The following is a 25,791-nucleotide window of genomic DNA, read 5'->3' as shown; positions in this document are numbered from 1 at the left end:
TAATCGCAGAGAAATTAGTCAAATGTTGCGTGTTATATTGCATCAATAAAGAATTTAAAACAGGCATGTTAAAAATAGTAAAAAAGAAGGCTAATATAGCGATACTCTTACCTTGAAATAAGTTTTCTTGCAGAGCCTCAATGTCAAATGATTATACCCTGTGGTGATCTGCCCACATGTATATATACAGATACTGCTTGGGTTTTCTTAACATTAGCATCTGCAATAGGTGGTGGCTGTGATACAACCAATCACAATCATTTTGTTTCCTGAAAAGAGATGCTATAAAAATATGGATAGATACTGCATAGTGTTTGCCTCAGCTGTTGAAACGATACCAGTAGTTTCTGTGTTAACTATGCTATAGACAGATCCCGAGAAAATTAACACCTCTAAGGTTGACACAGCTGCTGGCCTGCTACTCATGTGTGTGGTCTTGTAGGAAATGAAAAGTTTCAATCTACTGTACGCTTGTGGACCTGTGGGAAAATGAACATTTATAGCAGGAGTGTGACATTTAAGTTTTTTAAGTCAAATTCAGTGTGTGGACTCAGCTGTCCTTCGTGGTGGGAGTTAAATTACACTCAGGCACTCACAATGGGGGTAGATTGAACTGGGTGTAGCATATGTCTTTTGGACATGTCCTGGCATGCCAATATATAAAAGGCATATCAAAATGAAATCAAAGTGATATCAAATCACAAAATGACATAAAAGTGGTATAAAACCATATCAAAATGTTATAAATGGAATATAAAGTGCTAATAAAAGCTTATCATTTGATAAGGACTTATAAAGTGATATATAAAAATATATATAAAATACTTAAAAAGCTTATCATTTGATATATAAATGTTATATTAAACCATATAAAATTATAGGAAAATCATAATAAAGTGGGAATGGGAGTGACATAAAAGTGGTATAAAACTGTATCAAAAGGGTATGCCAATATATAAAAGGCATATAAAAATGTTATCAAAGTGATATCAAATCACAAAATGACATAAAGGTGGTATAAAAACTTATCAAAATGTTATAAATGTGATATATAGTGTTAATAAAAGCTTATCATTTGATAAGGACTTATAAAGTGATATAAAAAGCTTATCATTTGATATAAAATTTATATTAAACCATCTAAAATGATAGGAAAAGCATATCAAAGTAGGAGGCATTTAGGCGTGGTTTGGGGCACGAGGGGAGAAAAATGGGCGGATCTGGGCATGGTTAGGGCATTTCTAGGAGGGGTTATGGTGTGAAAAATGGGCGGGACACCTGTCACTTTGCGTTTGACGAGACATGGGTCCCTATACTACTGTGACTTCCACAGTGCCCGCCCCTTTAACAGTGACCTACACCGTGCCTGCCCCTTTAAAAGAGACCTCTACAGTCCCTGTCCCTTTTTATAGTGACCTCCACAGTGCCTGCCCCTTTAACATTGACCACCCCTTTAACAGTGACCTTTATAGTGGCCACCCCTTTAACTGTGACCTTCACAATGCCCGCATCTTTAACAGTAACTTCCACAGTGCCTGCCCCTTTAACAATGACCTCCACAGTGCCTGCCCCTTTCACATTGACCATCCCTTTAACAGTGACCTTCACAGTACCCGCCCCTTTATCATTGACTTCCATAGTGCCCGCACCTTTAACAGTGACCTGTGCATTGCCTGCCCCTTTGACAGTGACCTGCACAGTGCCTGCCCATTTAGCAGTGAACTCCACAGTGCCAGTCCATTTAATAGTGGGCCCTGCCCCCATGTATGTAGCAGTGTAGTTGTGCCGTCACACGTCATATGACTGAATATTTAACCACTACAGGACCGCCGTACGCAGGATTGCGTCTTTGTGGCGGCCCTGTTATTCTGAGTGGACACGCCAGTGCGTCATCTCGCGAGAGGCGAGATTTCCTGTGAACGCGCGCACACAGGCGCGCGCGTTCACAGGAACTACAGGTAATCGAGTGGATCTGCAGCCTGTCAGCGGCGATCATTCGCTGGCAGGCTGTAGATCCGATTTTTTTTAACCCCTTAAAGGTATATTAGACGCTGTTTTGATAACAGCGTCTAATATACCTGCTACCTGGTCCTCTGGTGGTCCCTTTTACTTGGATCGACCACCAGAGGACACAGGCAGCTCTGTAAAGTAGCACCAAACACCACTACACTACACCCCCCCCCGTCACTTATTAACCCCTTATTAAACCCTGATCACCCCATATAGACTCCCTGATCACCCCCCTGTCACTGATCACCCCCCTGTCATTGATCACCCCCCTGTAAGGCTCCATTCAGACGTCCGTATGTGTTTTGCGGATCCGCGGATCCACAAAACACATACGTACGTCTGAATGGAGCCTTACAGGGGGGTGATCAATGACAGGGGGGTGATCACCCCATATTAGACTCCCTGATCACCCCCCTGTCATTGATCACCCCCCTGTAAGGCTCCATTCAGACGTCAGTATGTGTTTTGCGGATCCGTGGATCTGCAAAATACATACGGACGTCTGAATGGAGCCTTACAGGGGGGTGATCACCCCATATAGACTCCCTGATCACCCCCCTGTAAGGCTCCATTCAGACGTCCGTATGTGTTTTGCGGATCCGCGGACCCACAAAACACATACGGACGTCTGAATGGAGCCTTACAGGGGGGTGATCACCCCATATAGACTCCCTGATCACCCCCCTGTCATTGATCACCCCTCTGTAAGGCTCCATTCAGACGTCCGTATGTGTTTTGCGGATCCACGGATCCGTAAAACACGGACACCGCGGATCCGCAAAAGACGGACACCGGCAATGTGCTTTCCGCATTTTGCGGATCCGCACATTGCCAGAACTATATAGAAAATGCCTTTTCTTGTAGGACATGTTCTATAGGCTCTACAAAAAACGCAGCGTTCGCCCGATCAGGCCTGATCTTGTGCGCACACTTGCGTTCAGTCCGCCCCACCGCAGTGACAGAATTTTTTTTTTCTGATCACTGCAAAAATACAGTAAAATCGCTGCGGCGCTATAAAAAGATCACTTTTGAGGGGCATGGTGAGTTCATAGAAGATTTGTATTTATTTTTTGTCACAAGTTAGAGGAAATTGTTTTTTTTTGTTTTTGTTTTCTCTTACAAAGTCTCATATTCCACTAACTTGTGACAAAAAATAAAATCTCACATCTCCAAAAATTTACGCATTTGGATTCCGTGAGGGGTATGGTGAGTTACCATACCCCTCACGGGATCCAAATGCGTAATTTTTTTTTTACATTTATATTCCAGACTTCTTCTCACGCTTTAGGGCTCCTAAAATGCCAGGGCAGTATAAATACCCCACAAGTGACCCCATTTCGGAAAGAAGACACCCCAAGGTATTCGCTGAGGGGCATCAAAATGTTTTTTTTCTCACAAAGTCTCCCTTTCCGCTAACTTGTGACAAAAAGTTCAATCTTTCATGGACTCAATAGTCCATGAAAGATTGAACTTTTTGTCACAAGTTAGCGGAAAGGGAGACTTTGTGAGAAAAAAAAAAAATCAATTTGCGCTAACTTGTGCCAAAAAAGAAAAATTTCTATGAACTCGCCATGCCCCTCACGGAATACCTTGGGGTGTCTTCTTTCCAAAATGGGGTCACATGTGGGGTATTTATACTGCCCTGGCATTTTAGGGGCCCTAAAGCGTGAGAAGAAGTCTGGAATCCAAATGTCTAAAAATGCCCTCCTAAAAGGAATGTGGGCCCCTTTGCGCACCTAGGCTGCAAAAAAGTGTCACACATGTGGTATTGCCGTACTCAGGAGAAGTTGGGCAATGTGTTTTGGGGTGTCATTTTACATATACCCATGCTGGGTGAGAAATATATCAGTCAAATTCCAACTTTGTATAAAAAAATGGGAAAAGTTGTCTTTTAGAGAGATATTTCTCTCACCCAGCATGGGTGTAACGGTCACATCCACACACACACAGGGGAAAGGATAGTGACCACTGCGCTCCACCCTCACCCCTGGCCCTGCCTACTTGCCTCACGAGTCCTGATGACAGGGGACAACTGGACGACAGTCCCTAACTTAGGATATGTGCAGGGAAGACAGACAAGACAAAATACGGAACATGAACAGACCGGGTCAGAACCAAGAGAGCTACGCAGTACAAAGGATTAAGCAAAGAATGGTCAGGAGAAGCCGGGGTCAAATACCAGGAGAGCAGAGAAGTACAAGAGGAGTCCTAAGAGAGTAGTCAGGTGGGAGCCGAGGTCACAATACCAGGACGGATGCGCAGTGCAGGAGGAGCAGGCAAAAGGATGGTCAGGGAACAGGATAAGGTAAGTATTCAGCAGTCCAACAAATAGCCAGGTACCTAGAAATTAACAGGCAACCTGTACCCAGCAGGCTGCCTGTATTTATAGTAGGGAGTGAGGGTCATGTGACGTGGCCAGCGTCACATGACCGAAAGACCAACCAGTCGAGCACCGAGTGATCAGCTCGGCGCTCAAGGCAGACTAGGAGCAGGGAGCCACCCAGCTAGTAAAGCCGCCCTGGGAATGAGGTCAAACACAGAACCTCATTCCAAAAGCTAAGCAACAGGTCTGCGGGCAATGGGGGACCGAGTGCACCTTCAGAACCCCGTGACAGTACCCCCCCTTTTACGAGGGGCCACCGGACCCAAGACTTCAGGCAATGGCTTTTCAGGGTGTTCTAAATGAAATTACGAACAAGTCTAGGAGCATGAACCTCCCTGGCAGGTACCCAAGATCTCTCTTCAGGTCCATACCCCTTCCAGTGAATCAGGTACTGCAAGGATTTACGCACCTTCCTGACATCCACTATTTTAGACACCACATACTCGACAGCATCATTAACAAGAACCGGCGGAGGCGAGGCTTTTGATGGTACTACCGGTTCAAAATATTTTTTAAGCAGAGATTTATGGAACACATTATGAATGTGGAATGACTCATGCAGCTCCAACCTAAAAGATACCGGGTTAATCACCTCCGTGATCTTATATGGTCCAATAGAACGAGGAGCAAATTTTTTAGAAGTTACCTTGAGAGATAGATTCTTGGAGGACAACCATACTTTATCCCCAACCTGAAAGTTTACCCCCCTTGAACGTCTCCTATTGGCCTTGAGTTTTGGAGAACATTGAGCCTTTTCTAGGTTCGATTGAACCCGGGCCCAAACTGTGCACAGTTCGGAGGAGAGTTTATCCGCTTCAGGGTTAGAGGAGGAGACGGACGACCCAGAATGAAAACGGGGATGAAAACCATGGTTACAAAAGAAAGGGAGACTCCAGCGGAAGAATAGACACGGTTATTCAAAGCAAATTCAGCCAACGGAAGGAATTTGACCCATAATTGCTGGTCATCAGCAACATACAACCTCAAGAATTGTTCCACAGACTGATTAAGGCGTTCAGTCTGCCCATTACTCTCAGGATGGTAGGCGGAAGAAAAAGACAATGAAATTTTACATCTTTGACAGAAGGCCCTCCAGAATTTGGACACAAACTGCACACCCCTGTCAGAGACAATATTTTCCGGGATGCCATGTAAACGAACAATCTCTCTCACAAAAATAGACGTCAGGGTTTTAGCATTCGGAAGTTTAGACAGGGGAATGAAATGAACCCTCTTGCTAAACCTATCGACCACTACCCAAACCACAGTCTTACCCTCCGCCAGCGGTAGGTCAGTTATAAAGTCCATCGAGATATGGGACCAGGGTCTACTGGGATTGGGTAGGGGTCGTAGGTTACCAGCAGGGCGAGTCCTAGGTGTCTTAGACCTGGCACAAACCTCACAGGCTGACACGTAGGACTTAACATCCCTGGTCAGAGTGGGCCACCAATAAGATCTAGAAACCAGATCCTTAGTGCCCTCAACACCCGGATGTCCACAAAAGGCAGAATCGTGACACTCACCCAACAGCTGGAGACGAAATTGTACGGGAACAAACAACTTATCTGTTGGGGTGGATGCCGGTGCCAGATGTTGTTCAGCCTTAATGCACGCCGAGATATCCTGGGTTAGAGCTGCTAAGAAGATGTTTGTTGGTAGGATGGATTAAGGCGGCGTCTCAGTGGGTTGAAAAGCATGGAAGCTCCGAGATAATGCGTCTGCCTTCACATTTTTGCTTCCCGGCCTGAACGTAATGGAGAAATCAAAACGGGTAAAAAAACAGAGCCCATCGGGCTTGTCGGGGATTCAACCTCTTAGCTGACTCGAGAAACATTAGGTTTTTATGATCAGTGACAACAGTTACTCGATGCCTTGCCCCCTCCAAAAAATGCCTCCACTCCTCAAATGCCCATTTAATAGCCAGCAGCTCCCTATTCCCTATGTCGTAGTTTCTCTCCGTGGGAGAGAATTTCCTGGAGAAGAAGGCACACGGTCTTAGGTTAGTGAGGCTAGCAGGACCTTGTGAAAGGACTGCTCCTGCGCCATCCTCGGACGCATCCACCTCCACAATAAAAGGTTTCTCCTGATCAGGCTGGATCAGAATGGGAGCTCTACTAAATGCCTTTTTTAAGGTTTCAAATTAAGAAATGGCCTCAGTAGACCAATTCTCCAAATCCGCCCCTTTCTTAGTAAGGTCGGTCAATGGCTTAGCAATTACAGAAAAATTCATGATAAATTTACAATAGTAATTAGCGAAACCCAAAAACCGTTGTAAAGCCTTTAAGGATGAAGGCCTTACCCATTCTTTAATTGCTAAAACCTTACCAGGATCCATCTTAAAGGCATGAGGAGTCAAAACATGCCCTAGAAACAGGATCTCCTGTACACCAAAGACACATTTCTCTTGCTTAGCGGATAGCTGGTTCTCCCTCAACACCTCTAATACTTGTTTGACATGAGACACATGAGATTCGAAATCTGGAGAGAATATCAAAATGTCGTCAAGATAAACAATAATAAATTTACCTAAGAACTCCCTGAGAATATCGTTCATTAAGTTTTGGAACACAGCTGGGGCATTGCTGAGTCCAAAAGGCATCACCTGATATTCAAAGTGTCCTATCGGAGTATTGAACGCTGTCATCCATTCGTCTCCCTCCTTGATTCGGATTAGATTGTATGCCCCTTTCAGGTCAATCTTGGAAAACCAGGTTGCCCCCAGAACCTGGTTAAATAAATCCGGAATCAATGGGAGAGAGTATCTATTTTGGACAGTGATCTTATTCAATCTCCGGTAATCAATACAAGGCCTAAGACCACCATCCTTCTTTTTAACAAAGAAAAACCCTGCTCCCATAGGAGAGATTGAAGGTCTAATATGCCCTTTAGCAAGGCTCTCCTTAATATAATCTTCCATAGCCTTGCGTTCGGGCCCTGAAAGATTATAAATTCGCCCTTTAGGAAATTTGGCACCCTCTATTAGCTCTATGGAGCAATCATAAGGTCTATGGGGGGGGTAGAACCTCTGGAGTAGAGGATGAGAATACATCAGAAAATTCTTTAATAACTGAGGGTAATGTATTAGACCTTACTGAAACCCCAGCCTGGACCACGGACAAGCATGAGTCACACTTAGGTCCCCATTTCACCAACTCTCCTTTGGACCAATCAATTGTGGGGTTATGTAAACGGAGCCAAGGCAACCCTAGTACCACCTCAACCGGTAGGTTCTCCAGGACTAAAAGAGAACATCTCTCGGAGTGGCACACACCCACGGTCAGAGAAATTTCAGAGGTACATGACCTCACCGTACCACCCATCAGGGGAGTAGCATCAATAGCCATGACATAGATAGGTGTAGGTAAAGTAAACATTGGAATACCTAATTTACTAGCAAATTCAAAGTCAATAAAGCTGGCTGCTGAACCGGAATCAATAAAGGCCTTACCTGGCCACTTATTAACCCCCAGAGAAATTGTTATGGGTACCAAAAGCTTATATTTAGAAAAATCAGGGTGTACCTGGTCTTTAGGTCGTCTTGCCTTAGGAGATTTGTCAGAGAGGACCCTCTTAGGACACTTGTTGATCCAATGGCCAGGATCTCCACAGTAGAAGCACTCTCCGCATCTGCGACAAAGATTACCCCGGGTCATGCCAACCTGCATGGGTTCCTCGGTGGAGGCCTCAGTGTTGTCCCTGGAAAAGGCCTCTGGCTGGAACACCATCTGAGAACAGAACTGTCATTCTTGTCGTCTCTCTCTAACTCGTCGGTCAAGTTGGACAACTAGGGTCATCATCTCCTCTAAGGTCTCTGGAATTTGATAACTGACTAATAGATCTTTTAAATTATTAGACAGACCAGACCTAAACTGACTCTTCAGGGCTGGTTCATTCCATCCTGAGGGGACACACCACCGTCTGAATTGGGTGCAATACTCCTCTGCAGGGAGATGGCCCTGAACCAGTGCCCTAAGAGCCGTCTCGGCTACCAGGGCCCTGTCTGGTTCGTCATAGAGGGTACCCAGGGCCTGAAAAAAAACCTCCACAGAAGTCAGACAACTGGCCCCAGGAGGTAACGAGAATGCCCAGGCCTGGGGATCACCCTGTAGAAGAGAAATGATAATCCCAACGCGCTGGCTCTTGGGACCGGAGGACACGGGGCGCAAACGGAAGTAGAGTTTGCAACTCTCCTTAAAGGAGAGAAACCTCTTCCGGTCTCCAGAAAAGGGTTCTGGGAGCTTGATCTGGGGTTCAAAATGTGGACTGGAGGGCAGAGGAGTGGAAGAACCTTGCCCTAACTCAAAAGAACGGAGTTTCTCTCCTAGCTCCTGCACCACCTGTGTCAAGCTAGAGACATGGTCAGTCAGGGTAGTAAGCGGATTCATGATACAGTGGTTATTGGGCCTGTTAATCTGTAACGGTCACGTCCACACACACACAGGGGAAAGGATAGTGACCACTGCGCTCCACCCTCACCCCTGGCCCTGCCTACTTGCCTCACAAGTCCTGATGACAGGGAACAACTGGACGACAGTCCCTAACTTAGGATATGTGCAGGGAAGACAGACAAGACAAAATACGGAACATGAACAGACCGGGTCAGAACCAAGAGAGCTACGCAGTACAAAGGATTAAGCAAAGAATGGTCAGGAGAAGCCGGGGTCAAATACCAGGAGAGCAGAGAAGTACAAGAGGAGTCCTAAGAGAGTAGTCAGGTGGGAGCCGAGGTCACAATACCAGGACGGATGTGCAGTACAGGAGGAGCAGGCAAAAGGATGGTCAGGGAACAGGATCAGGTAAGTATTCAGCAAATAGCCAGGAGCCTAGAAATTAACAGGCAACCTGTAGCCAGCAGGCTGCCTGTATTTATAGTGGGGAGTGAGGGTCATGTGACGTGGCCAGCGTCACATGACCGACAGACCAACCAGTCGAGCACCGAGTGATCAGCTCGGCGCTCAAGGCAGACTAGGAGCAGGGAGCCACCCAGCTAGTAAAGCCGCCCTGGGAATGAGGTCAAACACAGAACTTCATTCCAAAAGCTAAGCAACAGGTCTGCGACAATCGGGGACCGAGTGCACCTTCGGAACCCCGTGACAATGGGTATATGTAGAAAGACACCACAAAACACATTGCCCGACTTCTCCTGAGTACGGCGATACCACATGTCTGACACTTTTTTGCAGCCTAGGTGGGCAAAGGGGCCCACATTCCGAAGAACACCTTTAGGATTTCACAGGGCATTTTTTGCACATTTTGATTTCAAACTACTTCTCACGCATTAGGGCCCCTAAAATCCCAGGGCAGTATAACTACCCCACAAGTGACCCCATTTTGGAAAGAAGACACCCCAAGGTATTTCTTGATGGGCATAGTGAGTTCATGGAAGTTTTTATTTTTTGTCACAAGTTAGTGGAATATGAGACTTTGTAAGGAAAAAAAAAAAAAATCATCATTTTCCGCTTTCTTGTGACAAAAAATATAAAGTTCTATGAACTCACTATGCCCATCAGCGAATACCTTAGGGTGTCTACTTTCCGAAATGGGGTCATTTGTGGGGGTTTTCTACTGTCTGGGCATTGTAGAACCTCAGGAAACATGACAGGTGTTCAGAAAGTCAAAGCTGCTTCAAAATGCTGAAATTCACATTTTTGTACCATAGTTTGTAAACGCTGTGGGGATTCGCTCTGGTAGGCAGGGTAAGCGGACGCAGTACAGAGGCAAAAACAAGGTTGTAAACCAAAGTTCAGTGTTTATTCTCACACAGAAAGAAAACAAGCCAAAAGTAAGTGTTCATTTTTTTGGTGCCTGTTCACACCACACAAAGTTCACAGTGCAAAAAGACTTCACCTGGTCAGCAGATGATTTCCACCCACAGTCCGCAGCAGGCTTTAGAGGCCTGTTTCCCCAGCCTATGGCTCTCACAAATAAATGTCTCAGTGTCTCAAACCACAGACTCCTCAGCTCCTCTGCCATGGAGGATAATCCACACCCAGCTGAGCTGCTGGCTGGGTTTTTAAACCCCAGCCCAAAACCTGGCCTGGACGTGGGGAACAGCCACCCACCCTGCTCTTTGGCTGCTCCCAATAAGAACCGGCCCGGATCGGCTTTTCAGCCACACTAAGAATAAACAGTGTCAGCAAGCACTAGCTGCGGCTGACACATTAAATAACCGGTTCTTATCTCACCGAGGCCAGGAACCTCTGTGACACGTACCTTCCGTCAATGACGGACCCTTGCGCCTTCCTACATACCTCCCCCCTTTGTTCAACCCTGAGGGGGTGAACACACGCCAGACAGTGTACTCAGGACAGGGCATCCGCGTTTCCCTGTAACCGGCCTGCCCTGTGTTCTACTGTGAACTTAAAGTTTTGCAGCGATAAGAACCACCTGGTGACCCGAGCATTCCTCTCTTTGGCCTGGCTCATCCACTTGAGAGGGGAGTGATCGGTCACCAGACGGAATTTCCTCCCCAACAGATAATAGCGGAGAGACTCGAGTGCCCACTTGATGGCCAGGCACTCTCTCTCCACTATACTGTACCGGGTCTCCGCTGGAGTGAGCTTACGGCTGAGGAAGACAACGGGATGCTCCTCCCCGTTGACTTCCTGAGACAGTACCGCACCGAGGCCCACTTCGGAGGCATCAGTCTGTACCACAAATTCCCTCTTGAAGTCGGGCGTCACCAAAACCGGGGACCCACACAGTGCCGACTTCAAAGCGGAGAAAGCCTCTTCCGCCTGGTCATTCCAGCGGACTATCACGGACTTACGTCCCTTTAAGAGCCCTGTCAACGGAGCCGCTAAAGTGGCAAAATGGGGGACAAACCTCATGTAATAGCCCACTATTCCCAGGAACGACTTTATTTGTCTAGAGGTGGCAGGTCGGGGCCAATTCCGTATCGCCTCTATCTTGCTCACTTGGGGTTTGATGACTCTGCGCCCAATGACATACCCAAGGTATTTAGTCTCCTCTAACCCTATCGCACATTTCTTTGGGTTAGCCGTTAGCCCCGCCTTTCGAAGGGAGTCCACTACGGCCTGTACTTTGGGCAGGTGACTTTCCCAGTCTGTTCTGTGGATGATAATATCGTCTAGGTAAGCCGAGGCGTACCGCCGATGTGGACGAAGTACAATGTCCATTAGACGTTGGAAAGTGGCGGGGGCGCCATGCAGGCCAAAGGGTAACACTTTATACTGGTACAGCCCCTCTGGTGTAATGAAGGCAGTTTTCTCTTTGGCAGCCTCCGTCAAGGGTACCTGCCAGTACCCTTTGGTGAGGTCCAGAACAGAAAAATACCTGGCTTGACCTAATTTCTCAATTAGTTCATCCACCCGAGGCATTGGATATGCATCGAACTTTGATATCTCGTTTAATTTCCGAAAATCGTTACAAAATCGTAACGACCCGTCTGGCTTGGGAATTAAGACTATAGGACTAGCCCACTCACTTTTAGACTCCTCAATGACATCCAGCCGCAACATGAGTTGCACTTCCTCCGAGATGGCTTTTCGCCGAGCCTCGGGTACTCGGTATGGCTTTAACCGGATTTTTGCCTGAGGCTCAGTGACAATGTCATGTTGGATTACGGAAGTGCGTCCAGGGAGGTATGAGAACACATCCGTGTTCCGACTAACGAACTCCCTGGTTTCCTGAGCCTGTTTAGAGGAGAGGCTGTCAGCAATTTTTATGTTGGCAACCGCTTCCCTCGCATCAGACCTAGGAGCCGGAATCTCTTGTCCAAGAAAGCCCAGCCGCGGACTGTCTTCCGTACAGGTTTCCCTATCCTTCCAAGGTTTTAGCAAATTAACATGGTAAACCTGCTCCGGTTTTCGCCTCCCCGGCTGGTGTACTTTGTAATTTACTTCTCCTATTTTTTCACGTACCTCGTAGGGCCCCTGCCACCTGGCTAGGAACTTACTGTCCACTGTCGGCACCAGAACCAAAACCCGATCACCCGGGTTAAAGTTCCGGACCCGAGCCTGCCGATTATAGATCCGACTCTGGGCTCACTGAGCGGCCTCCATATGTTCCTTGACAAGAGGCAAAACGGTCTCTATCCGCTGTTGCATCTTAGTAACATATTCCAGGACGCTTTTATGCGGAGTGGGTTGTTGTTCCCACGCCTCTTTGGCTACATCCAACAAGCCACGAGGATGTCTGCCATATAGCAATTCGAAGGGCGAGAACCCAGTAGAGGCCTGGGGCACCTCTCGCACTGCGAACATGAGATAGGGCAGAAGAAGGTCCCAATCCTTCCCATCTTTGGTCACCACCCTTTTTAACATGGTTTTTAGAGTTTTATTAAACCTTTCCACCAGTCCGTCCGTTTATGGATGATACACGGACGTCCGTAACTGTTTTATACACAGCAACTTGCAGAGTTCCCTCATGACCTTGGACATAAAAGGGGTCCCCTGATCAGTCAGGACCTCTTTAGGTAGCCCTACTCGGGAGAACATCTCCATTAGCTCTTTAGCTATAAGTTTTGCTGAAGTATGTCGCAGTGGCACTGCCTCCGGGTACCGAGTAGCGTAATCAAGGACAACCAAGATGTGTTGGTGTCCCCTAGCGGACTTTGGCACAGGACCTACTAGGTCCATAGCGATTCGCTCAAACGGTACCTCAATGATCGGGAGGGGTACCAAGGGACTGCGGAAAAGATGCTGGGGGCTAGTTGCCTGGCAGGTCGGGCAAGACTTACAGAACTCGTCCACCTCTTTAAACACACTGGGCCAGTAAAACCGTTGTAGTATGCGGTCCTGTGTTTTCTGCATTCCCAGATGACCCCCAAGAACATGCTGGTGGGCTAACTCTAACACGAGTTTGCGATAAGCCTGGGGCACCACCAACTGTTCAACGGATTCACCTCGCAGCTGATTTACCCGATACAACATATCCTGATGAACCACAAAACGGGGAAACACTGATTCTGCCCCTGGTTGTTGTGGTTCACCATCTATTATTAGTACATTTTCCCAGGCTCGGGATAAGGTTGGATCCCGGTGTTGTGCGGTACCAAAATTATCCCCTGAGACATTGAGGTCTGCCAGCTCAGGCCCCGGTGGCAAGTCTTCCATGTCTCCCACCATTACACTTAGCGGGGTTGTTTCCCCCTCTTCCACCGAAGTGGCGGTCACCCCTACCGCGGGACCTTCGGACTCAGGTTCCCAGGGTTCTGGTCTTCCCCCTGAGCCGGGCCATTCTGCTAGGGTTACACCTGTATCATGCGTATCAGTCACTCTCGGAACCGGCCACAGTGCCGTGAAACCCGGGAAGTCTCTCCCTACTATAAGTTCATAGTGGAGGTGGGTTGCAACAGCCACCTCGTGGATCCACCTGCCGGAAACCATAGACAGAGACACTATAGCAGTAGGATAGTCTTTCAAGTCCCCATGGATACACATGACTCCAACCTTACGGCCGGTGTACTCAGTGGAGCGTACTAGGGAAGCCCTTACCAGGGTCACCAGACTTCCTGAGTCCAACAGAGCCTCCGCTGGAGTGTCTCCCACCTCAACCTGGCACAGGTGGTTCAGAGACTCCGGAGCACCCACTGCACACAGTTTCCTGGCATATAATGACTGACGGAAGCCACAGTTTGTGTCCATGGGTTCCCCCTGACGTGGACAGTCCGCTCGAACATGGCCTGGCTCTCGACACCGCCAGCAGATTATTGGAGCGGGGTCCACAGGGGTTATATCCCGGGCAGGTTTGATGGGCACCGGTTGTTGGGTCCGGGGTGGAGAGTTACGGGATCTGACTGCCCCCCTCCCAACAGAACCCCCCTGTAAGTTCCGGGTAGCCTCATAGCGCTCCACCAGGTCGACCATCTCCAGCGCATTCCCTGGGAGACCTGGCCAATCCATTGCTGGAGAGGGGGTGGCAGAGCCCTCCAGAACCTGTCTGCTAATAACCGGTCCAACATAGCCGCGGGGCTCAACACGTCAGGTTGTAGCCACTTTTGTAACAGGTTAAGCAGGTCAAAATACTGGGGTCTCACGGGCTCCGCCGGGTTGAACCCCCACTGATGCACCCGCTGGGCCCGGACCAGCACATTCACCCCCAGTCTTGCCAAAATCTCCCCCTTTACCTTTGGGTAGTCGGCCGCTTGATCATCAGGCAAGTCGAAAAACACCCGCTGGGACTCTGATGTCAGAAAAGGAGCGACGATCTCAGCCCACTGGTCTTGGGGCAGCTTTTCCCTGGTGGCCACTTTTTCATACATCGCCAGGTAGGTCTCGATGTCGTCTGCGGGGGTCATTTTAGGGATCGCTGCACGTACTGCTTTCCGGGCATCGTGTACGCTTGGGGTTGCTCCTGCTGACTGTAACGCCATTACATGTTGTAGCAGCAACTGGTTGGTCTCCTGCTGCTGCTTATTAGCTTCGCGTTGTTGCAGGTTAGCCTCCACAAGGGCCTTCATAACAGCCTCCATTTCGTCTCTTGACACCGGTTTGAATCTAGCCGGTTTGATAAATGACATACAACCGTGAGAGAAAAAATAGAATTTCGGCGTTCACGCCAGCCTCACTGCGCTTGCCCGCTCAAAGCCACCAATTGTGGGGATTCGCTCTGGTAGGCAGGGTAAGCGGACGCAGTACAGAGGCAAAAACAAGGTTGTAAACCAAAGTTCAGTGTTTATTCTCACACAGAAAGAAAACAAGCCAAAAGTAAGTGTTCATTTTTTTGGTGCCTGTTCACACCACACAAAGTTCACAGTGCAAAAAGACTTCACCTGGTCAGCAGATGATTTCCACCCACAGTCCGCAGCAGGCTTTAGAGGCCTGTTTCCCCAGCCTATGGCTCTCACAAATAAATGTCTCAGTGTCTCAAACCACAGACTCCTCAGCTCCTCTGCCATGGAGGATAATCCACACCCAGCTGAGCTGCTGGCTGGGTTTTTAAACCCCAGCCCAAAACCTGGCCTGGACGTGGGGAACAGCCACCCACCCTGCTCTTTGGCTGCTCCCAATAAGAACCGGCCCGGATCGGCTTTTCAGCCACACTAAGAATAAACAGTGTCAGCAAGCACTAGCTGCGGCTGACACATTAAATAACCGGTTCTTATCTCACCGAGGCCAGGAACCTCGGTGACACGAACCTTCCGTCAATGACGGACCCTTGCGCCTTCCTACAACGCTATAACTTTTACCCAAACCATTTTTTTTTACCCAAACATTTTTTTTAATCAAAGACATGTAGAACAATAAATGTAGAGAAAAATGTATATAGAAATGTAGTTTTTTAAAAAAAAAATACAACTGAAAGTGAAAAATGTAATTTTTTGCAAAAATTTCGGTAAATTTCGATTAATAAATAAAAAAAATAAAATAAATGTCAGCAGCAATGAAATACCACCAAATGAAAGCTCTATTAGTGAGAAGAAAAGGAGGTAAAATTCATTTGGGTGTTAAGTTGCATGACCGAGCAATAAACCGTGAAAGTAGTGTAGTGCAGAATTGTAAAAAAGTGGTCTGGTCATTAAGGGTGTTTAAGCTAGGGGAGCTGAGGTGGTTAAGAACCTGCAAACTGCTAAAACCTGTGATCCGTTGTTATGGCAACCTGGAGTAGGACCTGCAAGCTAATAAGGGACATGTGACCATGTAAATGGCAGTTTGGATTTAAGTGAAAGGCTTGCTGGCTTCTATTGGCTAAAGCAGGTATTTTGTTGGGAATATCTCAGAAACGGGACTAGGTAAGTCCTAGAGAGCTGAGACACGGTCTAAAACCTTCCCGGACACCTGATGTACCTGTATGCTAAATTTGGTGAAGATCGGTCCAGTCATTTGGTCGCGCATAAAGAACGTCCAGACACACAGACAGACGTCTAGACAGACAGAGGGGTATATTTCATTTTATGTTTCCGTGTGTCGTAAAAAGATATCAACAGTTTTCCCCATAACAGTGACCTCTACAGTACATTCGACTGGCACACACCTAACCATCATTACCAAGACGGTTTACAACAATTGATGTGCAATCATAATGCAATTGATGTGCAATTGAAATTATATAATTACTCTAGGCGAAGTTCTCTTAAAATTAGGATTGTCAGCCAATTTGTTTGCTACAGCCACTGGTTTAATTACTGAGGACTTTTGCATTGCTACAGCCACTGGTTCAATTACTGAGGACCTTAATATTGTTTTTACATTGCCTCTTATCTGCAAGTTTTTATGGACTTTTTTTTATTTTTTTAACCCTTTTCTACTCGTACCACCAGAATTATTGTTTATTGTATTTTAGTATAAACATTTTCTATATCCTTCTTTTGGGAAGTACAGTCGTGGCCAAAAGTTTTGAGAATTACATAAATATTGGAAATTGGAAAAGTTGCTGCTTAAGTTTTTATAATAGCAATTTGCATATACTCCAGAATGGTATGAAGAGTGATCAGATGAATTGCATATTCTTTTTTTCCATGAAAATTAACTTAATCCCAAAAAAACCTTTCCACTGCATTTCATTGGTGTCATTAAAGGACCTGCTGAAATCATTTCAGTAATCGTCTTATTAACTCAGGTGAGAATGTTGACGAGCACAAGGCTGGAGATCATTATGTCAGGCTGATTGGGTTAAAATGGAAGACTTGACATGTTAAAAGGAGGGTGATGCTTGAAATCATTGTTCTTCCATTGTTAACCATGGTGACCTGCAAAGAAATGCATGCAGCCATCATTGCATTGCATAAAAATGGCTTCACAGGCAAGGATATTGTGGCTACTAAGATTGCACCTCAATCAACAATTTATAAGATCATCAAGAACTTCAAGGAAAGAGGTTCAATTCTTGTTAAGAAGGCTTCAGGGCGTCCAAGAAAGTCCAGCAAGCGCCAGGATCGTCTCCTAAAGAGGATTCAGCTGCGGGATCGGAGTGCCACCAGTGCAGAGCTTGCTCAGGAATGGCAGCAGGCAGGTGTGAGCGCATTTCCGATTATTTGGGGCATCTGGAAAAAGGCTTGTCCGGAGAAGAAAATGTGAGCGCTACCATCAGTCCTGTGTCATGCCAACAGTAAAGCATCCGGAGACCATTCATGTGTGGGGTTGCTTCTCATCCAAGGTAGTGGGCTCACTCACAATTTTCCCCAAAAACACAGCCATGAATAAAGAATGGTACCAAAACACCCTCCAACAGCAACTTCTTCCAACAATCCAACAAGTTTGGTGAAGAACAATGCATTTTTCAGCACAATGGAGCACTGTGCCATAAGGCAAAAGTGATAACTAAGTGGCTCGGGGACCAAAACGTTGACATTTTGGGTCCATGGCCTGGAAACTCCCCAGATCTTAATCCCATTGAGAACTTGTGGTCAATCCTCAAGAGGCGGGTGGACAAACAAAAACCCACTTATTCTGACAAACTCAAAGAAGTGATTATGAAAGAATGGGTTGCTATCAGTCAGGAATTGGCCCAGAAGTTGATTGAGAGCATGCCCAGTCGAATTGCAGAGGTCCTGAAAAAGAAGGGCCAACACTGCAAATACTGACTCTTTGCATAAATGTCATGTAACTGTCGATAAAAGCCTTTGAAACGTATGAAGTGCGTGTAATTATATTTCACTACATCACAGAAACAACTGAAACAAAGATCTAAAAGCAGTTTAGCAGCAGACTTTGTGAAAACTATTGTTGTGTCATTCTCAAAACCTTTGGCCACGACTGTACACGTATCCACTGTACATCCGCAATATTTTATGTACAAAATATTTTATGTACTATGTATTATTAAACTACTTATTTTAGTTATTAAGGTCCGCGTGATTGCAAATAGTGAGTGCCTGTCTACATCATTTCTTCCACAGTTAAGGCGACTGTAACCTATGGTCAGTGTTAAGGGGTGGGTCCTGTAGAGGTCATTGTTAAGGGGGTGGGCCCTGTGTAGGTCATTGTTAAGGGAGTAGGGTGCTGTGGAACTTGAGAACCGAGATCAAGGCATGTGGTTTGGTTATGCAACCAGAAAATGGTACACAGTGGTCAAGTTCAAGAAGATTTTATTTACTATAGATTATAAAAGGCAGGTTAATGTTGAGATAACGGGTAAATACAAGCAAAATATTCTGAATAATGTAAACAATTCAAGTCAAATGGTATAACAATTTTCACAGTTTCTATCTCCGTATTTGCAGTGTGAACACTCAATAAGCAATAGTCCCACAAACTGTCCCTAACTGACCCTTATCTTCACAATTGGGTGCGCACCCACTTTGTCCCAGTGGTCCAACTGGACCTCTTAAAGTTTGTAGAAGTGCACGGTGGGGCCCGATGTCATCCTTTTCTTCCAGTGAACGAAGGATCTGTAACAATGAAGTCCTCTTCAGCAGGCTGGGAAACCAGTCGGATACTGTCACAGCCAGACAGCTGAGAAGCGCTCACAGGAGCTTCTCAGATCCTCCTCCTTGAATTTCTTTGTTTTGGTTTAGTTTCTCATCTCGTTAGTCTATCTCAGCTGTCATGCAGTTAGACTGATCGCTACCCTTTAAGTTCCTCCCCATAATGCAGTAGTGTGCGGCTGATACAACTTCCTGGAGTGTGTGTGCATGCTGTTCCCAGTTCCCAGTTCCCAGTTCCCTGTTCCCAGTCGTCAGTCGTCATTCGTCTGCAAGATAAGTGCTGTTTATGTATTTATGATTTTGTCTTTTCTGGATCCAGGTGACCCTGACTCCCTTCGTGTCAGTGTAGGGAGCCGGTGGTCGTGTCCCTTTACTATTGTAGGGTCTTCAGGTAATAGATAGCCGAGGAACGTGGATATGCGGCCATCCACCTTTGGGGTGTTCGCATAGGCTGAGCAGTGAGGGAGAGCGGCAGGTCTATTGCAGGGGTCTCCCTTTGTTCCTTAGTTGTGGATCCAGAGAGACATTGTTTATATGGTATTGTCTTGTTTCCTGTACACCATCCGTGACATTATCAGCCGCCAAAACCGTCTCAAGCATAGATCCGGTTTCACTTTTGGCTGAACGCTTTCAGGGTCTTTCTTTGGAGGTAGCTGATCTCCGTATGACTTTTTCTCAGTTTCAAGTGACCGGTTCAGCTTGCGTTCATGGAGTTTGTGCTGAGCCTAAGATGTCGCTCCCGGATACGTTCTCCGGGGGTAGTGAGAATTTTGTGCGTTTTAGAGAGGCTTGCAAACTCCATTTTCACCTTCTTCCCCATTCTTCTGGTGATGAAGAACGGAGGGTGGGGATCATTATATCGCTGCTCAGGGGTAACGCTCAGTCCTGGGCCTTTTCGCTGCCGGATGGGGCACGGCCCCTTCGTTCAGTGGATGAATTCTTTTGAGCCCTGGGTCAGATATATGATGATCCGGATCGTATTGCTCTGGCTGAGTCTAGACTATGTCTGTTATGCCAGGGTAAACAATCCGCAGAGATATACTGTTCAGAATTTCGGAGATGGGCAGCAGATACGGGTTGGAATGATGCTGCACCCCGAAGTCAATTTTGCTATGGTCTTTCAGAGGGATTAAGAGATGCATTTGCCTTTCATGAAAGACCTACCTCCTTGGATTCTGCTATGTCTCAGGCTGTTCGTATTGACAGGCGTCTTAGAGAGAGAGGAGAGATCTCTCCTTCCTGTCATACTCAGTCCCGGTAAGGTAACGGCCAAAGGGTGAGAAAGGCGCTCATAGGGTAAGTAAGTCGAGGTGCAACAGCTTCTTTCAGAGAGCTGGTGGATGCGATAGACTCACCTGTTATGGTTGCACCGAAGTTAAGTGCAACCGTATTGTAGGTGAGCAGTGAAGTATAAAAGGTGCAGGTCAGTGCTGCCAGATGCGTCAAGAAGCCCCTTGGGACGAAGGCCAAGTCGCCACTCGGGTATATATTGGAAAACGTATCTTAGCTTGTCACTGTGGGGTGATCAAGCTGGTAGACGATCATAAGGCGCATTACCACGACCCGGTACAGGATACAATAAAGTTTATTTTGAGACAACGCGTTTCGGGGTCTCGACGGCCCCTTTATCAAGTCTGTGTCACCCTAGTTTTTTATGCAGCTGGGTGTGTACTGCCTGGTTTCTTCTAAAAAAGGCGCATGTCCGTACCTTAGTTTTGTTCTTGTTACACTTTGAGTGAGAGCAGCGGTTCACCACTACAGTCCTATGTGTGGCACGTGTAGAAAGGGCGCGCCCTTTCTACACGTGCCACACATAGGACTGTAGTGGTGAACCGCTGCTCTCACTCAAAGTGTAACAAGAACAAAACTAAGGTACGGACATGCGCCTTTTTTAGAAGAAACCAGGCAGTACACACCCAGCTGCATAAAAAACTAGGGTGACACAGACTTGATAAAGGGGCCGTCGAGACCCCGAAACGCGTTGTCTCAAAATAAACTTTATTGTATCCTGTACCGGGTCGTGGTAATGCGCCTTATGATCGTCTACCAGCTTGATCACCCCACAGTGACAAGCTAAGATACGTTTTCCAATACTCAGTCCCGGGACAGTGCAGCGGTCTCATTCTGTGCACAGGGGTCTCAGTCGCTGTCAGCCCCTTCTGAGCTGGAGTCCATGCAGCTGGGGTTGATTGCCTCTGACAATAGAAGATTCAGCCCGCAGGGGAGGGTTTGTTTTTGTTGTGGAGGTATAAATCATCTGGCAAATGTTTGTCCCTCTAGGAGATTCAGGCAGTTTTCTGGGAGTAATAAAGAGACAAAAAGGAAAAAATCTTTTAAAAATGTTCCGTCTGTTACTATTGGCAGGGTTGAGGCGGAAATTGAAGGTTTTCCGTTTGCTTGTAGTTCCCATTTTGTCCTGCCTGCTAGGGTGGCGCTAGAGAGCAAGAGCATTTTTTGTGAGATTTTTGTGGATAGTGGAGCAGCTGTCAACCTCATTGATAATCAATTTGCAATAACTCATGGTTTCCAGGTATGCACTTTGGGAGAGGATATTCCTGTTTTTGCTATTGATTCAGCTCCACTTTCTCAGAAATCATTAAAGGGCATAGTTCACAATATCCGTTTAATTGTGAGTGATGCTCATGTTGAGGATGTGTCATGTTTCGTCCTTAGCGGTTTGCCTACTCCTCTAGTGTTGGGGCTACCCTGGCTCACTAAACATAACCCCACCATTGATTGGCAAGCAAGGCAAATAAATGGTTGGAGTAACTTTTGCAGAGAGAATTGCCTCATTACATCTGTTTCTGAGGTTTCTACTAAGACTGTACCACCTTTCCTCTCTGAATTTTTGGATGTCTTCTCTGAGAGTGGAGTTCAGGGTTTGCCTCCGCACAGGGAGTATGATTGCCCTATTAATCTCATCCCAGGCGCCAAGCTGCCTAAATCTCGTTTATACAATCTCTCCCAACCTGAGAGGGTCGCTATGCGGGCTTATATCTCTGAGAGTCTGAGAAAAGGACACATACGACCCTCGAAGTCACCTGTTGCCGCTGTTTTTTTCTTTGTTAAGAAAAAAGATGGTTCTTTAAGACCTTGTCTGGATTTCAGGGAGCTGAACAGTATCACTATTCGTGATCCTTATCCGCTTCCTCTGATCCCGGACCTGTTTAACCAGGTTGTTGGGGCTAAAGTCTTTTCCAAATTAGACCTAAGAGGGGCATACAACCTGGTTAGGGTCAGAGAAGGAGACGAATGGAAGACGGCTTTCAATACCCCTGAGGGCCATTTTGAGAATTTGGTTATGCCTTTTGGTTTGATGAATGCCCCAGCCGTTTTTCAGCATTTCGTCAACAGCATTTTTTATCATTTAATGGGAAAATTTGTATTAGTGTATTTGGATGACATTTTGATTTTTTCTCCTGATTTCAAGACTCATAAGGAACACTTACGTCAGGTCTTGCTCATCCTGCGGGAGAATAAATTATACGCGAAACTGGAAAAATGTGTGTTTGCGGTTCCAGAAATCCAATTTCTGGGGTTTCTTGTCTCCGCTTCTGGTTTTCGCATGGACCCCGAGAAGGTCCGCGCTGTGCTTGAGTGGGAGCTTCCTGAGAATCAGAAGGCGCTGATGCGTTTTTTGGGCTTTGCCAATTATTACAGGAAATTTATTTTGAATTATTCCTCTGTTGTTAAACCACTCACTGATATGACCAGAAAGGGGGTAGATTTTTCTTCCTGGTCGGTAGAGGCGCGTAAGGCCTTTTCTAATATCAAGGAGAGTTTTGCTTCCGCTCCCATCCTAGTACAACCTGATATTTCGTTACCCTTCATAGTTGAGGTTGATGCTTCTGAGGTAGGGGTGGGTGCGGTCTTGTCTCAGGGTTCCTCTCCTGCCAAATGGCAACCATGTGCCTTTTTTTCAAAGAAACTCTCCTCCGCAGAGAGAAATTATGATGTGGGAGATAGGGAATTGTTGGCCATCAAGTTGGCTTTTGAGGAATGGCGCCATTGGCTAGAGGGAGCCAGACACCCTATTACCGTGTTTACTGACCATAAAAATCTGGCCTACTTGGAGTCAGCCAAGCGTCTGAACCCGAGACAGGCCAGATGGTCTTTGTTCTTTTCAAGGTTTAATTTTGTTGTTACGTTCCGCCCTGGGGTTAAGAATGTGAAGGCAGATGCCCTGTCACGTTGTTTTCCGGGAGGTGGGAATTTTGAAGACCCGGGTCCCATTTTGGCTGAAGGTGTGGTGGTCTCTGATCTTTTTCCTGAATTGGAGGCAGAGGTGCAGGCAGCCCAGTCAGAAGCTCCTGATCTTTGTCCTCCTGGGAGGTTGTTTGTGCCTCTCGCTTTGAGACACAAGATTTTTAAAGAACACCATGACACGGTCCTTGCTGGGCACCCGGGGGCAAGAGCCACACTGGATCTCATCGCTCAGAGATTCTGGTGGCCTGCGCTTCGTAAGTCGGTTGAGGGTTTTGTGGCAGCTTGCGAGACTTGCTCTCGTGCCAAGGTCCCTCATTCACGGCCATCAGGTCCTCTCCTTCCTTTGCCCATTCCTTCCCATCCTTGGACACATCTGTCCATGGACTTCATAACGGACTTGCCTCGTTCCTCGGGGAAGTCTGTGATTCTGGTGGTGGTGGACCGTTTTAGCAAAATGGTGCATTTTTTTTTTTTTTTTTTTTCCTGGTTTGCCCAATGCTAAGACGCTGGCGCAGGCATTTATTGACCACATTGTCAAATTGCATGGGATTCCTTCAGACATAGTCTCTGATAGGGGCACGCAGTTTGTTTCCAGATTCTGGAAGGCTTTCTGTTCTCGCTTGGGGGTTCGGTTGTCATTCTCTTCTGCTTTCCATCCGCAGACGAATGGCCAGACAGAGCGCGTCAATCAGAATCTGGAGACATATCTTCGCTGTTTTGTGGCGGAGAATCAGGAGGATTGGTGTTCTTTTTTGTCCCTTGCTGAGTTTGCTTTAAATAACCGTCGTCAGGAGTCCTCTGATAAGTCACCATTTTTTGGTGCATATGGGTTCCATCCGCAGTTTGGGACTTTCTCGGGAGAGGGCTCTTCTGGTTTGCCTGATGAGGACAGATTCTCCTCGTCTTTGTCATCTATTTGGCAAAAGATTCAGGATAATCTAAAGAGCATGAGTGAGAGATATAAGCGTGTGGCGGATAAGAGACGTGTGCCTGGTCCGGACCTGAATGTTGGTGATCTGGTGTGGTTGTCTACCAAGAATATCAAATTGAAGGTTCCCTCCTGGAAGTTGGGTCCTAGGTTTATTGGGCCTTACAAGATCCTGTCTGTCATCAATCCTGTTGCCTACCGTCTTGATCTTCCTCAGACTTGGAAGATCCATAATGTTTTTCATAAGTCCTTATTGAAACCTTATGTTAAACCTATTGTACCCTCGCCTTTGCCTCCTCCTCCGATTATGGTTGATGGAAATCTTGAATTTCAGGTCTCTAGGATTGTGGATTCTCATCTTGTCCGCGGTTCCCTCCAGTACCTCGTTCATTGGGAGAGTTATGGTCCTGAGGAGAGGATGTGGGTCCCAGTGACGGACATTAAGGCCTCTCGTCTCATCAGGGCTTTCCATAGGTCCCATCCTGAGAAGGTGGGCCCTGAGTGTCCGGAGTCCACTCCTAGAGGGAGGGGTACTGTCACAGCCAGACAGCTGAGAAGCGCTCACAGGAGCTTCTCATATCCTCCTCCTTGAATTTCTTTGTTTTGGTTTAGTTTCTCATCTCGTTAGTCTATCTCAGCTGTCATGCAGTTAGACTGATCGCTACCCTTTAAGTTCCTCCCCATAATGCAGTAGTGTGCGGCTGATACAACTTCCTGGAGTGTGTGTGCATGCTGTTCCCAGTTCCCAGTTCCCAGTTCCCTGTTCCCTGTTCCCAGTCGTCAGTCGTCATTCGTCTGCAAGATAAGTGCTGTTTATGTATTTATGATTTTGTCTTTTCTGGATCCAGGTGACCCTGACTCCCTCCGTGTCATTGTAGGGAGCCGGTGGTCGTGTCCCTTTACTATTGTAGGGTCTTCAGGTAATAGATAGCCGAGGAACGTGGATATGCGGCCATCCACCTTTGGGGTGTTCGCATAGGCTGAGCAGTGAGGGAGAGCGGCAGGTCTATTGCAGGGGTCTCCCTTTGTTCCTTAGTTGTGGATCCAGAGAGACATTGTTTATATGGTATTGTCTTGTTTCCTGTACACCATCCGTGACAGATACAATGGAATTCAACAGCAGATGTCCTTTAGCACTCTGATCGTCCTGCAGAATGTATATACTGGGATGTGATGTAATCTGGGATTTTACAGTTACTGTCCGGTACATCAACAGCACTGTGAGTCTCTTACTGTTGGTGGCAATTCACACAGCCCAATGTCAGCTCCACTGATTAGTTGCTGCACACAGTCCTTTTCAGCGTGGCTCCACTAAATGCACTGTTTCTTTGTACTCCATCCGTCTCTAGACCAAAGTTCACACAGCCTGGCTGCACAAGGAAGTCCTTTGGTATCTTCTCACACCTTTTACACAACACAAAACCTGTTCTTCCTCTAGCCAATATGGCCACAGCAGCTGAGGACTCGTCGCAACCTGTTTCTTCCTGCTCACACAGATTCCATCCGAGGCAGGCAGACATTATAGGGGGCATGTCACTTCAACACTCAGCTGCTGCCTTAAAGGACCAGTATCAGAGTAATACAGAAACACATATACATTGAATTTAAACACAGTTTAAACAGAGTAATGAAACTTGGGGACATTACACGGCTGTTTCTTACAAACTCACTGTTTGGGGCAGGCTGCTGTGAAGGTCAAAAATAAGGTGTGGACTGCTGTGGAGTTCCTATTTTAAGGTGGTGGGGCACTGTGGGGGTGTCAGTCTTAAGGGGTGGGGGCCTGTGGAGGTCACTCTTAAGGGGGTGGGATACTGTAGATATCACGGTTATAGTGGATACTGTCAATTTCTGTTAACGACACACACAAACATTAAATGAAATAGATGAAATATACCCGTGCAAAGCCGGGTCCTTCTACTAGTATATATACCCTGC

Source organism: Bufo bufo, chromosome 1 (genome assembly GCF_905171765.1).
Source record: "Bufo bufo chromosome 1, aBufBuf1.1, whole genome shotgun sequence".
In the NCBI taxonomy this organism is placed as follows: domain Eukaryota; kingdom Metazoa; phylum Chordata; class Amphibia; order Anura; family Bufonidae; genus Bufo; species Bufo bufo.
This window is presented reverse-complemented; position numbering follows the sequence as displayed.